Source organism: Mustela putorius, unplaced genomic scaffold (assembly GCF_011764305.1).
Source record: "Mustela putorius furo isolate JIRA1106 unplaced genomic scaffold, ASM1176430v1.1 tig00003845_pilon_pilon_pilon, whole genome shotgun sequence".
Lineage (NCBI taxonomy): Eukaryota > Metazoa > Chordata > Mammalia > Carnivora > Mustelidae > Mustela > Mustela putorius.
Window position 1 is genome coordinate 64,288,072 of NW_025421998.1, and position 13,304 is coordinate 64,301,375.

Here is a 13,304-nt window from a genome sequence, read left to right on the forward strand (position 1 = left end):
CAAGAGAAAATGACTTGACTATAGAAGCATGTTCTCGAGGGAGATCTGAAAATTGAAATAGCAACATTTTATCATGTGGATTTTGCTTCCACCAGAGACGAGATTCATCATTTCTTTTCTTTAAGACTGTGGTGGAGCATCTCCTCAGAGGACAGTGTTTCTCAACAAATTGGTCAAAAATGGTCATGAAGTTTCATACCAATTATCAGGTTTCACCCTTCTTGAAAACCAATGACCAGCTGCAAGCGTGTTCTCTTTCATCTCCTACTGGCCTTATCGGTTTTCTATTGTTTTTCTCTCCCCATTTAATGGTTGTATTTTTTCTCTTAGGCAGGATCTCTTGAAAAGGGACTGCAACAGCACTAAGCTTATCCTAGTAGTTAATCACTATGGCCATGGGGTAGACTATTCTGATTGGTCAGGCCTGGCTCATGAGTCCACCCTTGATGGGAGGAATAGGGTCAACACCACCTAAATCACATGCATTAAGACCTTATTGGGGAAAGGATCATTGAGATACTGTCATCAGCAGAAATATATGTAGGGTAAGCAAAAACAAGAGGTGACCAGCAAAACTTCAGTGAGTTTCTAATTTTCCATTCCCTTGAGCCTCACCAATGTCCTGTGAACACCAGGAATAGTCCATAGGTTACTATGTTCCCTTCCCAAGCTCCATGCATAGCTGTGCTTAGGGACAGAGATGGCTATGCTTCATGGGGAGGCCCTGGAGGCTTCAGAGAAAAAAACAACCCTAGAGGAAAAAGCTAAAATGAGGGCCAACTTGCACCATTCACAGCAGGGCCAACACTCTCATTTCTTATCTCAGAGCCTTATTCCTCTCTTCTATATGCTGACTTTGATAAATGAATAAATGAATGAATAAATAGATGAATGAATAAGTAAATATATATTTGGGTCCCCTGCATATGTTCCCCACAACTGCCATGCCAGCCTTCCTTCTTTCCTCCAAAAAATAAATTGGGTGATTATTGGACTGTAAGAGCTGAAAAAGTGGGAGTTCTTAACCTCAGGCTCTTGAGAAAACAAAATGGATCTTGTGAAAAGTAATGCTTAATGAGTTAATTTCCAAAAGCCTGAAACAGAGCTTAAAAAATGTTCTTTTTTTAAAAAAAATAGCAGTGAAAGTTTTGATAATCTACCCTGGGGAAGTCATCTAAAACTGCTGATGAAGCTTTCTGCAAAGAGATTTTATCACAGGGCTATTTATAACAGCAGAAAATTGTAAACAACTTAAATGTTCAACAATGAAGGAACAGTTAAAAAACATATGCTACATACCCTCAAAGAATGTAACGTACCATTAAAAGTGATGTTAATAATAAACTTGTAATAGTATCAAAAAAATCTCATAAAGTAAATGAAAAATGAGAAAAAGGATTGTACATGCACAGTGGACGTTAGCTATATAAAGAGGTAACGCCCTGCACTGAAAAAAAGAATACAGAAAATGTTGGTTTTCGTGATGATAAAACACTTGATTCTTCTTCTCTCCCAACGTTACATCCATATTTATGGAAAACATAACCGATGTTCAATTCTCAGACACATTGATCTGCCTGTCAGCAGAATTTGACAGAGCTGATCACTTCCCACACCCTGAAATACATTCCAAACCTGCCTTTCGGAACACCATACTTTCCTGATTTTTATCTCACCCCTCTGGTTCTTCCTTCCCTGTCTCCTTTCCCGGTTTCTCATCTTCTGCCTGATCTCTTAGTTTGGGATGTCCCAGAACTTGGTCCTCATACCGTTACACTTTCCTGGCCACATCCACTGTTTTAGTGATCTCATATAGCAGCATGACTTTACACATCACCTATATGCCAGTAATTTTCCCATTTATATCTACAGATCAGACCTCACTCTTAAATTCTAGACTTGAATATGAAACCCTACTAGACATTGCCACAGGAAAACATCTCAAATAATCCCATATTCAGAGCTGAATTTCTGATCCTCTCTCCCAAAACCTTCTCCACTTGGACCCTGTCCCATCTGTACTGGTCCAGATTTTGTCAATAAATCAAAGTCAGTCTATTATAAGATAAAGAAATGTGGTCGTTAAATGGGTGCTTTCTCAAGTGTGAGCAGAGTTGGAAGAATGAAGACCAAGAAGCCAGAAGGTGAAGGGAAGACCCCCCAAAAATAAAAATTAAAAAGTCATTCTTAAATATTCTCTGGAGAACTGCAGCAATTCTGAGGTTCTATGGCAAGGCTCCTACCAACTGTCTCAACCTCAGAAGCAAAACAGTCCCTTCCAAGAAGCCCGAGATACCAATGACTCTTACAGCTGCCGATACATGTACTTTCTAAGACCTACTAATAGAATGTTCTCTCCTCACTTTTGCTTCTCAGATTTCTTATTGAAAAACTCTAACCTGGAACAACACAGGGAAAGAGAAATTAGAAAACATGGTTCCTAGAGAAGTGTGGAATCTAAAAGATGTGATAGTATTTCAATTCATGGCAAGGCCATTCTTAGCGTTCCTCAGGACAAAATCCTCAAAGATATGTTTGGCTCTTGTTTTCACACCCTATTTCCAGTCTATCAGGAGATCCAGTTGTCTCAACCTCAAAATATCCAATAATGGCCATTGGAGTGTAAGCTCCATTAAAGCAAGATTTGTATCTGTTTTATTCACTATGCTTAGAAGAGTATATGGCATTTAGTGGGCCATTTAATAAATATTTATTGAATGAGTGAACTACTAATTACACACCAGCTCTCTTTTGGTTAATATTTGCTTGGATTTTTCCCCCAATTCTTTTAGTTTCCTTCTATTTGTGTCTTTGAAACTAAAGTGGGTGTCTTTTTTTTATTTTTAAGATTTTATTTATTTATTTATTTGACAGAGAGAGAGAGAGAGAGAGCTCATAAGTAGGAAGAGAGGTAGGCGGGGGGGGGGGGAGCAAGATCCCTGCTGAGCAGAGAGCCCGATGTGGGGCTCGATCCCAGCACCCCAGGATCATGACCTGAGCTAAAGGCAGAGGCTTAATCCACTGAGCCACCCAGGTGCCCGAAGTGAGGGTCTTTTAAACAACATATAACTGGATAATGATTTTTATCAATTCTCTATTTTTTGATTACTTAAATACAAACATAATTGCATTTATATTTAAAGTAATTACTAAGACAGGAAGATTTACTTCTGTCATTTTGCTATTTGTTTTCTGTTTATAGATTTTTTGTCCCTGGATTCTTTAATTACTGCTTCCTTGTAGGAATAATTGATTTTTTTCCCCCCTAGTGTATAGTTTTTCTAATTTCTTATTTCCCTGGGGATTTTTCTTTCTTTTTTTTTTTTTTCTTTTTTCCTTAGAGGTTATCCAGGAGATTACAATTAACATCTTAACTTCAACTGTCATAGTTTATACAATCAAGTTTGAAAATTAATACCAACTTAGTTTCAACTATATATAAAAACTTAGTGCCTTTATAACTTCATCCTTTTTTTCTGTTGCTAGTCATTAATTACATCTTTATACGTTGTGCATCCATTCACATAAATTTATCATTATTGCTTTATACAGTTGTCTCTTAAATCATATTGAATAGGAGTATCCAGGTAGCTCAGTTGGTTAACCATCCAACTCTTGATTTCACCTCACATCATATCTCATGGTCCTGAGACCTGGCCCTGGGTCAGGCTCTAAGCTGGGCACAGAACCTGCTTAAAATTTTCTCTCTCTTTCTCCCTCTCCCTCTGCTCCTCCCCACAATTTGCATACTCATGCTGTCTCTCTCTCTCTCTCTTTCTCTAAAACAAACAGACAAGTAAATAATTGTAGTGAATAAAAAAAGAAGAATTACAGACCTAAAGTGCAAAAACACTAGCTTTTGTATTTACCCTTGCTTTGAGCTCTACTGTTGTTCTTTGTTTGTTTGTTTGTTTGTTTCACATGGCTTCTAGTCACTGTTTAGTGGCCTTTTATTTCAGCCTAAAGGACTCCCTTTAATGTTTCTCCTAGGGCATGTCCACTGCTGAGGTACTTCATTTTTCATCGGGCAATATCTTCACTTCTCATTCTTTTTTAAAAGGCAGTTTTGGGGGCGCCTGGGAGGCTCAGTGGGTTAAAGCCTCTGCCTTCAGCTCAGGTCATGATCTCAGGGTCCTGGGATCGAGCCCCACATCTGGCTCTCTGCTCAGCAAGGAGCCTGCTTCCCTTCCTCTCTCTCTGCCTGCCTCTCTACCTACTTGTGATCTCTGTCTATCAAATAAATAAATAAAATCTTTTTTTTTAAAGGCAGTATTACTGGATATAAAACTTGATTAGCAATTTTTTCCTTTTAGCCCTTTAAATATGTCATCTCACCACCTTCTGACTTCCATAATTTCAGTAAAGAAATGTGCTGTTGGTCTTATGGAGGATCCCTGGTATATGTCGAGTCACTTCTCTTCCACTGCTTTCAAGATTCTGTCTTTCTCTCTGGCTTTCAACAGTTTGCTATTGTGACTTCCTCAGCATCCCTATAAGTTTACCCTGACTGGAGTTCACTGGGTTTCTTGTATGTATAGAGTCATGTCTTCCTTCAAATGGGGGAGAAGTTGGGTCATTATTTCCTCATATTCTTTCTGCCCTTCCCTGTCTCTCTCCCCCTTTCAAGACTCTCAGAAGTGAAAGCTTTTATAAGGTGCTTCCCAGACTTGTCTGAGAATTCATACAGCCCTGAGCATGTGTGTGAACACCTATACCCATGGGAGCTTTTGAAAGCCTTTAGTTCCCCAAGCATCTTCTTTTCCAACCTCAACTTTCCCAGGCTTTCTGATTTATCTATTGCTTGTCCCTATTATTATTCCTTGCTCCATATGACTGTATTCAATACCTATGTCTTTAAATGTCTTCAGCAAGTGCCACTCAGGAAGCTCTTCAGGCCTGGAAACACTCCAAGTGAGGTGAAATGAAGGCAAGCTTTGTACCTGTGTTAAGGAGAGCTGCCAGACAAGTCAAAACACAACCATAGCTCTTTGAAAACAAGATTCATATTGCTCCCTGTGGTCCCAGCAACCTGAACCAGTGTCTTTATGGCCACTGCTGATCTGAGGAGTTGGGCATGTCAAGCAGGCAATTTCAAAATGCCATAGCACTCTCTCACCACAATGCAGCAATTTCTTAGGCTTTCCCCTAGTTGTTGTAAGTTGTTGTTGTTGTTGTTTTTTAACTATATTTCAGAGTTCTTTGAAAGTTGGTTCTGAGATTTCTGTTAGGTTATGAGTTTTTAGAGTGATGGAACCATGGCCTTCCCTATTCTGCTACTTTCAGTAATAACACCTGCACCATTTCCTAGCTTCTTAAGTTAGATACTCAGATAATTTCTTTTTATACTTTCTTCTTTTCTAAAATAAGCACTTAGGGATTACAAGTATTTCCCAAAGAGGCTTTCATTTCCTCTCACAATTTCTGACAGATATTAGTTTCATTACTATCTCATTATGATTAATCAATCTATAATTTCTATTATGGTTTCTTCTTGGACAAATTGTTATTTTGAAGTCTGTTTCTTAATTTCAAAAATGTCAGGCTTGTCTGGTTATGTCTTTTTTATTGTTAGCTTAATGTCTTATATGCTTTAGATTTTTTGAAATTGGATGAAACTTGACACATGGTCTAATGCCTAACAATTATAGAAAGTGCTATGCACCTTTGAAAATGTGTGTTTTCTAGATTTGAGGAGCATTACCTATATATATATATATATTTATATCAGGTCAAGGTTGCTTATCATGTAGCTCAGATCTTTTTCTATCCTTAGTGATTTTTTTATCTACTTGATCTATAAATATCCAAACAAAGTTGCTAAACTGTGCAGGTATATTGCTCTATGTCTCCCTATAGTTCTGTTATTTTTTACTTTATTTTTTCTAACAGGTTTGGAATTGCTACATCTTCCCAGTGAATTAAACTTTTAATCAATATTCAGTAACTCTCTTTATCTTCAGTAATGCTTTTAGCTTTTAAGATTTTATCTTGTATTGACGTAGCTATAGCATCTTTGTTTTAGTTAATATTTGTCTGACATATTCTTTTTTTAAAAAATGCTTTGTACTTTTATGTTGTAGATACTTCTTTTTCTTCTTTTCTTAGAGCAAGTATTCATGGGCCTAGTGCTGCATGCAGTTTGACTGCCTGCTACAAATGGGCAGGAGTCCTCAGGATAAGAGGACAAGGAAGAGCAGAGGAGAGGGTAGGAGTCCTGAGGCTGGGTGACCCTCCTGGAAAATGGCGAGGGTTCAACAAATGTTCATTGAATCATCAAAGTGAATGCTGATGGCCAGCTCTTCTTCCTGGACTCAGATAAAGTCTCCCCATGACATTTTTGTGTTTGACTCTCTGGGAGTTCCATTAAGAAACCCTGATCCCCGAGGCCTTCTGTTCATAATGACCACTCTGTTTTGTTGGTGGTTCACAAACACAAACTCTTTCCTCTTCCTAAATTTGCATGCTGTCTGAAAACTGTGTGGGATATTTAACACCCAGGCATTGACAGTTTTCTTATGTCTGAGGACTGGCATCCTTCAATTATAGTAAATTCATAGTCACTGTCTCTTTGAAGAATGCCTCTTTTCCATTCTCTTGACCATCTTCTGGAATTCCAATGAGATTTTCATTGGACTTGCTCATTCTATTCACTATGTGCCTGAAATTATCTTTGATCTGCCTCCTTGTCTCTATTGCCTTCAGGGTAATTTCTTCAGACCTATCTTCAAGCTTACAATTCTCTTTTCATCTGGTTCCAATCTTCTATTTAGCATGTTTATTGAGATTTTAATTTGAATTAGCACATAATTTTTCTTCATTTCTAAAAGTTCAGTTTTATTCTTCTTTTAATATATTTGCTCAGTTTTAGTTGTCTTTTAATCTCATCAAATTTAGAATCCCCTGCCTTATTTTGTTTTTAAAAACTATATAATATTATTTATCTGATGTTTCTAACATATGAAATCTTCATACACCTGTTTCTTTGTGTACAGAATGTACACAGATGTTTGTTTGCAAAGACAAATTTTCCAAAGGCCATAGCACACTCATGAGAGAACAAAAGTAAAAAAGGCAAATAAAGTCCTACTATTACTATGAAAATGGTTTTGACCTGATAGATCAAGGGTCTCAGGGACCCCTGGGGGTATCCTCAGATCACACTTTGAGAATCTCTTTCCCAAAGTTTCCATTGATATAAGGAATTATTTTTCTCCTGTGCATCCAGAATTACCCTGGGGAATTTCCCTTGGCAACTTTGGGAAGCTATCAACCTTGGGAACACTGAGAAAATGAAAATTCTAATCATTTTCCTTAAGGCTTCATTTTCTCTGGAGCTCTGTTTGAGAATGACTGCAAGCAAGTTTTAAAAATCTAATGCACTGTATGGTGTTTTTGCTTCTCAACCGATGTGCTCTTCCCCCTCTCCTCTTTAGCATTCTTATCACTCCATAATCCCCCATTTGGACAACTGTGTCATGAGGCTTTTACTGCCATAATGAAGGTTTATTAAAGGAACATGAAAACAAAAAATCGTCTCCTTCTTGGGTTTTGAATTTCAAGTGATTTGGAAGACAAGCTGAAAAGCTAGGCTTCCTAGATCCAGAAATGGGAAAGGCAAGGGGGCATGTGCAGGACACCGTCGAGCCATCAGGTCATTGCTCAGAAGGAGAGCTTGAGTCTGGAGCCACTCCAGAGCAAACATTAGGGGGACACGGGAGGAGAGCTACAAGTCAGAGAAATCTAAGAGCAAGGGGATCTGTGACCCACTTTCTCAAGAGAGAGTCCAGGGAGTGAGTGAGACACTGGGTTCCCCCCTCCACCCGGCACTGAGAATGAGAACAAGCGTCTGTGTGGGTGTGTAGGCAGAGAGCCTGAAATAGCCACAGGCGGTCGGCAGAGACTGCCCTGCATCCTGGTGCAGGGAAGGGGGAATGTATTCTGAGCAACACGAGAAGAGAGCCTGTGGCCGGAAGGGGCTGCACAGTGGGGACCAGGCAGGCATCCCTTGGATCTGCTGACAACCAAAGGAGAGATGGGATCGGGCACTTCTTAGTAGATGCCAGTGAGGATAAGAGAAGATACCTAGGACCAGACACGCTGCGTGCACACACACACAGACACGTACGCACACACATGCACACACAGGACTTGATGCTGCCTACGTTTTCTAGAACTTAATAAAGAGGACTACAGAGACAAGGGAAGAGTAAACACTTAATTGACTGCAATTAAGTTTTCGACATCCAACAGAGTCGGAGTTCATACTAGCAATTAATTTCAGGTTTAGAAGATGAAGAATGTTATTTTTCTTGTACACTGCAAACAAAAATGTAACCAGTCCTCCGGCTCCGGGATCCCTTAGCTGCTGCGGTGACAGGTGGGAGGAGGTGAAGAGGGCAAGGAGGGAGGGGCATGCGGAGACCGCGGTCCGCTGCTTCCCGGCTCGGGGGTCGCATCACCAATGAGGTTCATCGGGGCTCTAGGCATGTTTACTACTCAGCAAGGCTGTCAGCCAGAGAACGTAATTGATGTGCACAGAGCCGGCCTGTTGCAAGCTCGTGGTGCAAGAGCCTCTAATTCAGGGAAAGGGAATTGGGCCTCTGCCAGTCATGTACCTTTTATGCTTTCATGTGGACATCAGTCAGACCCTGGTTTCCATCTGACAAACCAGGAAAAATAAAACTGTCAGAATCCAGGCACGCTCTTTATTGGGACTGTTAGCTTGGTAATGGAAGGGAATGTTATTGCTCGAGGCATTTGCATAATATCTATTGATCAAGCCTCCCCACGCTCCTGTTCTTCATGCTGGGTTCTGGCAGCGAGGGAGGACTGTTCCTCAACGTCGCAGCTTCTTCACACTCAGGCCAGGCCACTGTCACGAACACAGTTCAAGAATAGGGCCGCAGCTCCCCGTTTGGACCCAAAGAGAGGCAGCCTCAGGCTGGGGCAGCCGCGTGAGACTGGGAGTTAGGCAGCTGAGTTTTATTTACAGCTCTGCCACTACCGTGCTGTGTGACCTTGGGCAAGCTGCCAGCCCATTCTGTTCCTGTCTGCATTCTACACTGCCTAGAATCCCTCCATTAACGAGTCCCTCCTGGGCCGAGGTTTGATGCCCCCATTAAAATGAACATGCTGTTGAGAGAATAAGTGGCTTCATCCATTAGCCCTGGAGAATTAGTTGTCAGTTAGATTTGTTTGCAACTGAGAGGGCCGTTTTTGGTGGGCTGAAGTGGGGAGGTGGGGGGAAGAGCACTAACTGGAGGTTGGGACTCTCTTGCCCCGGAGCGGGGTGGGGGACATAGAGAAGGATCCGTGTGAGTCATTATAGAATGAATCATAGACTCAGGTCCGGGAGATATAGCTTGGGTCATTGCACCCATCTTTCCACTGTGCCTGAATCCCTGTCAAATGGACAGAGGATCTTTGCATAATCCCCTCTAGTAATGGGGATAAACTGCTTGAAAGCTGCAAGATATTACTGAGAAAAGGCCCTTAGCCAGCCACATATTAATCTTAAACCTAATGCTTTTCCCAGGTGACAGCCCTTAAAGGAATGCATGACAGACACACACTAAGGTCAAGATTGTGACCTTGAATCTTTTCTCCTAGATTACTTATGTCCTCTCCTTCCTCTGCAATGTGTGCACTCCAACAAAGCTGGGCCCCCTTATGGCAAGTCTCAGCCTGATGCCCTGTTTCAAAGAAACACCCAACTTCAGTCTTAAGGAGAACTCTCAGAGGAAATGGCATTTATCGGTGGGGATAAATTTCAGGAAACCCAGCAAAATGTCTGAAAATTCCTCTCTACTCATCCACTTATCTCTCCCAAAGTCTCTCTCAGTTGCTCAGAATCTCTTCATTCTCCAACTCCTAGGCTCTCTCTTTCCAAAATTTCTTCCTAAATGTTCCAAGGAAAGCGGGAAAGGAATAGAAAGGGAAGTCAGGAAAAGAAAGAAAGGAAAAGCTTACATTATTGAGAACTGTCATGGTCCAAACACTTATAACATCGAAATCTTGACAAAGTAGGTATACTAGTCTCAATTTTATAAGGCAGCAACAATGACCCAAGATGTCTAGGTAAGTTTCCCAAGGTCACAGAGCAATTAAGCGGCAAAACAGTGGATTCAGATAGTGACTATATCACAGGCCAAACCTAATCACACTCAAAATAACTCACATCCTCCTGACTGCTGGAGAGCCAAGCCCTGAGGACCCAGCCATGGAGTGTTGAGTAAGGAGGAAAGTACAGAAAGGACAAGATGCTAATCTTGTCCTTGTACAGAAAGGTCGAAGCTGCTAATTCGACCCGGATTATGAAAACTGCTCCAGTTGAAGTTCAGTTTCATCTTTTTAGGTTGTTTTTTAGGGGCACCTGGGTGGTCAGTCAGTTAAGGGCATGACTCCTGATTTCAGCTCAGGTCATGACCTCCCGGCAGTGAGATCCAACCCCATGTCTGGCTCTGTGCTGGGCATGGAGGCTGCTTAAGATTAACTATTTCCCTCTCTCTCTGCCCCTCCCCTCACTTGCACACGAGCGCGTGCGCGCGCCCGCGCGCACACACACACACACACACAATCAAAGAAGAAGTTGGGGAGAGGAGAAGGAGAAGAAGGTTTCCTTTATATTCCAAGTCTGATGAGAAGTTTGCATCCTAAAAATGGAAATTTGTTGAATGTGTAAAATGTAGGCCCTCCATTAAATCTTTTAAGAAGATTTTTCCTCTGCTTCCCCTTAATCTTTTGTTTCTATCTAATTTTAGTGTCTAGAACTCGACTAGGGGAACAGAGCAGGCTGTTATGAGCCTTTTCCTGGTCTAGTTGGAAAGATTAGTAAATACAATGACACACAAGATGATGAATGACAACAGGTGTTTCATACTCCCATGCCTTCACACGTACTGCTCTCTTGCTCTGATCTCTCTAGCAAAACGCTGCTCTTTCTTCAAGATACAAAGCTCCAGGGGCACCTCTGTAAAGCCTGCCTTGTCCTCTTGGTTCCTACCCTAGCGGATTTGATCAGTCACCCCATCCTGGCAGACACCATGCAATAAATTATTCCACATCCTCCCTTTGCCACTAGAATGTGAACGAGTTGAGGACAGGAATGGAGTTTGCTTCCTCGTGGTATTTCTAGGACAGGGCATGGTATCTGAAGCCCAGTAGGCAGCAATCAATAAGTTCAGACCGATGATCACTTAAGGCCTAGACGAAGTGACCCAAATCAGAGTCCTTTGGCGAAGCAAGGTGGGAACTTCATGGAGAGGTCGAACTTGCAGTGGGTCTTAAAAGATGAATTACAGTTGAGGTTTCTGATGCTGCCAAAACTATAGGAGAAAGTCACCAGCAAGGGGGACAAGACAGAATAAAAGGTCAGAAATGCAAGGATGCCTTCCCATGGCTTCCTGGTGACCCTGATTTCAAATAACCCATCCTGTTTTCAGACATTGTTACAGCTTCAGAACGAGGAATAGGGTTTCGCAAGAAAAGAGGGATGTTATTCTGTCGCAAACCAGGCCCAGTGCTCATCATGAACAGACTTAGGACCAGGGCTGCCTGAAGGGATACCTAGATTTTCAAACACAAAGAAGGTATGAGGTGACGAAATCTGGGTCCCAACTCAACACCAGGAAGAAGGTCCAGCCATCTTGAAGCCCTGAAATTCGCTTTGACAGTTCAACAAACACTGGCAGAAATCTTGCCAGGTCCAGGAAGATTACCCAGCATCCAGCCTCCCTCCCACCTCCTCTACTCTTTCTTCCTTCTCCTGAGATCTGCCTTTATAACAGATTGTCGGCTGGACCTAGGTCTAGGCCCATCAAAACTTGCTTTCAGGGTTTTTAGGACAGTGAAAATACTTGATATGATAATAGCTGTGAGGATGGTTACATTTTATTATACATTCACCCAAACCTCTAGGATGTACAACACCAAGAGAAAACCCTAATGTTCACTGTGGACTTTGGGTGATTATGATGTGTCCGTGTAGGTTCGTTAATTGCAACAAATGCACCACCCCATGGGGACTGAGAATGAGGGAGGCTGTTAGGGCAAGGGGGGTGCAGGGAGTGGATGGGAACTCAAGTCCATCTGCTCAATCTTATTGTGACCCTAAAATTTGTACTTTTGCTTGATTTTATTGTGACCCTAAAACTGTTCTAAAAATAAGGGTATTATAAAACAAAACAAAAACTTCCTCTCCGGATGTAAGAAGAAAGAAAGAAAGAACCAAAATATACCCGTGCAAACGTGTTCTTGCACGTTCAGCGACCAGCGCTGGATATTCTGTTTGACGGTAACTGCGGCTGCTTCCGAGGAAGGAACTGAGTGAGTGGGAGTTAAGAGTAGGCGGAGGGTGCCTTTCTTATTTTCAGATTTTATTCTTTATATTGAAATACGAAATCTAATCCTGTGCACACATTATAAATATCAGTTTAATGAACATTCACAAACTGAATTCCACCAACATAACCAGCACCCAAATCAAGAAACAGAGTACCGCTGGCTTTTCCCAAACCCCCTCCACCAACCTGTAGTCCTCACCCCTCACCTCCATGGAGGGAAGTCCCAGAGGCCAAGATGACCTTCACCTGGTTTTATACTTTACCTGCATGGAGCCTTATGAAACCTTATGGTATGTACTTTTTATGTCTGGCTTCTTCTTCTTCTTCTTCTTTTTTTTTTTTTTTTTTTTTAAGATTTTATTTATTTATTTGACAGAGTGAGCACAAGCAGGGGGGGGCGGCAGGTAGAGGAAGAGGGAGAAGCAGTCTGGGACTGCTTCTTTGCGGGACTCGATCCCAGGACCCTGGGATCATGACCTGAGCCGAAGGCAGCAACCTAACCGACTGAGCCACCCAGGCGCCCCTATGTCTTGCTCCTTTTTCACACAGTGTTCTGCTCAAGAGATCTGTCAACATTGTTACACTTATTGTAGACCCATCACACTCTTATCTGAATGGCTGCACCGTGTGCATATAGTACAGTATACTGCATTCTACCAGGAACAGGCATGTGGGTACTTTCTAGTTTACAGTTATTACGAATAGTATTGCCTTGAACATTACAGGACACTTCGTTTTGTGAGACATTTATTTTTGTTATTTGCCCTGCTTGAATCGCATATTGTGTGCTTGTGTTACTTAAAAAAAAAAAAAAAAAAGTTTGTAAAACACCTTCCAGGGCATTTTCATTGAGATCAGAAAATGAGCTTCTTCCATCCTGACAAATAGGCAAGCAAAATAATAATAATAATAATAGTTAATATTTAAGGAATACTCACTCGGCCAACTCTTTGCAAAACAAAC

The 13,304-nt window shown here is 41.5% G+C and overlaps 1 protein-coding gene across 2 annotated transcripts in view; it reads left to right on the plus strand.

The window, feature by feature from the left end:
• Positions 1–13,304, plus strand: part of NPSR1 (neuropeptide S receptor 1) — a 181,035-nt gene that overhangs the window by 73,318 nt on the left and 94,413 nt on the right. The window lies entirely within an intron of this gene.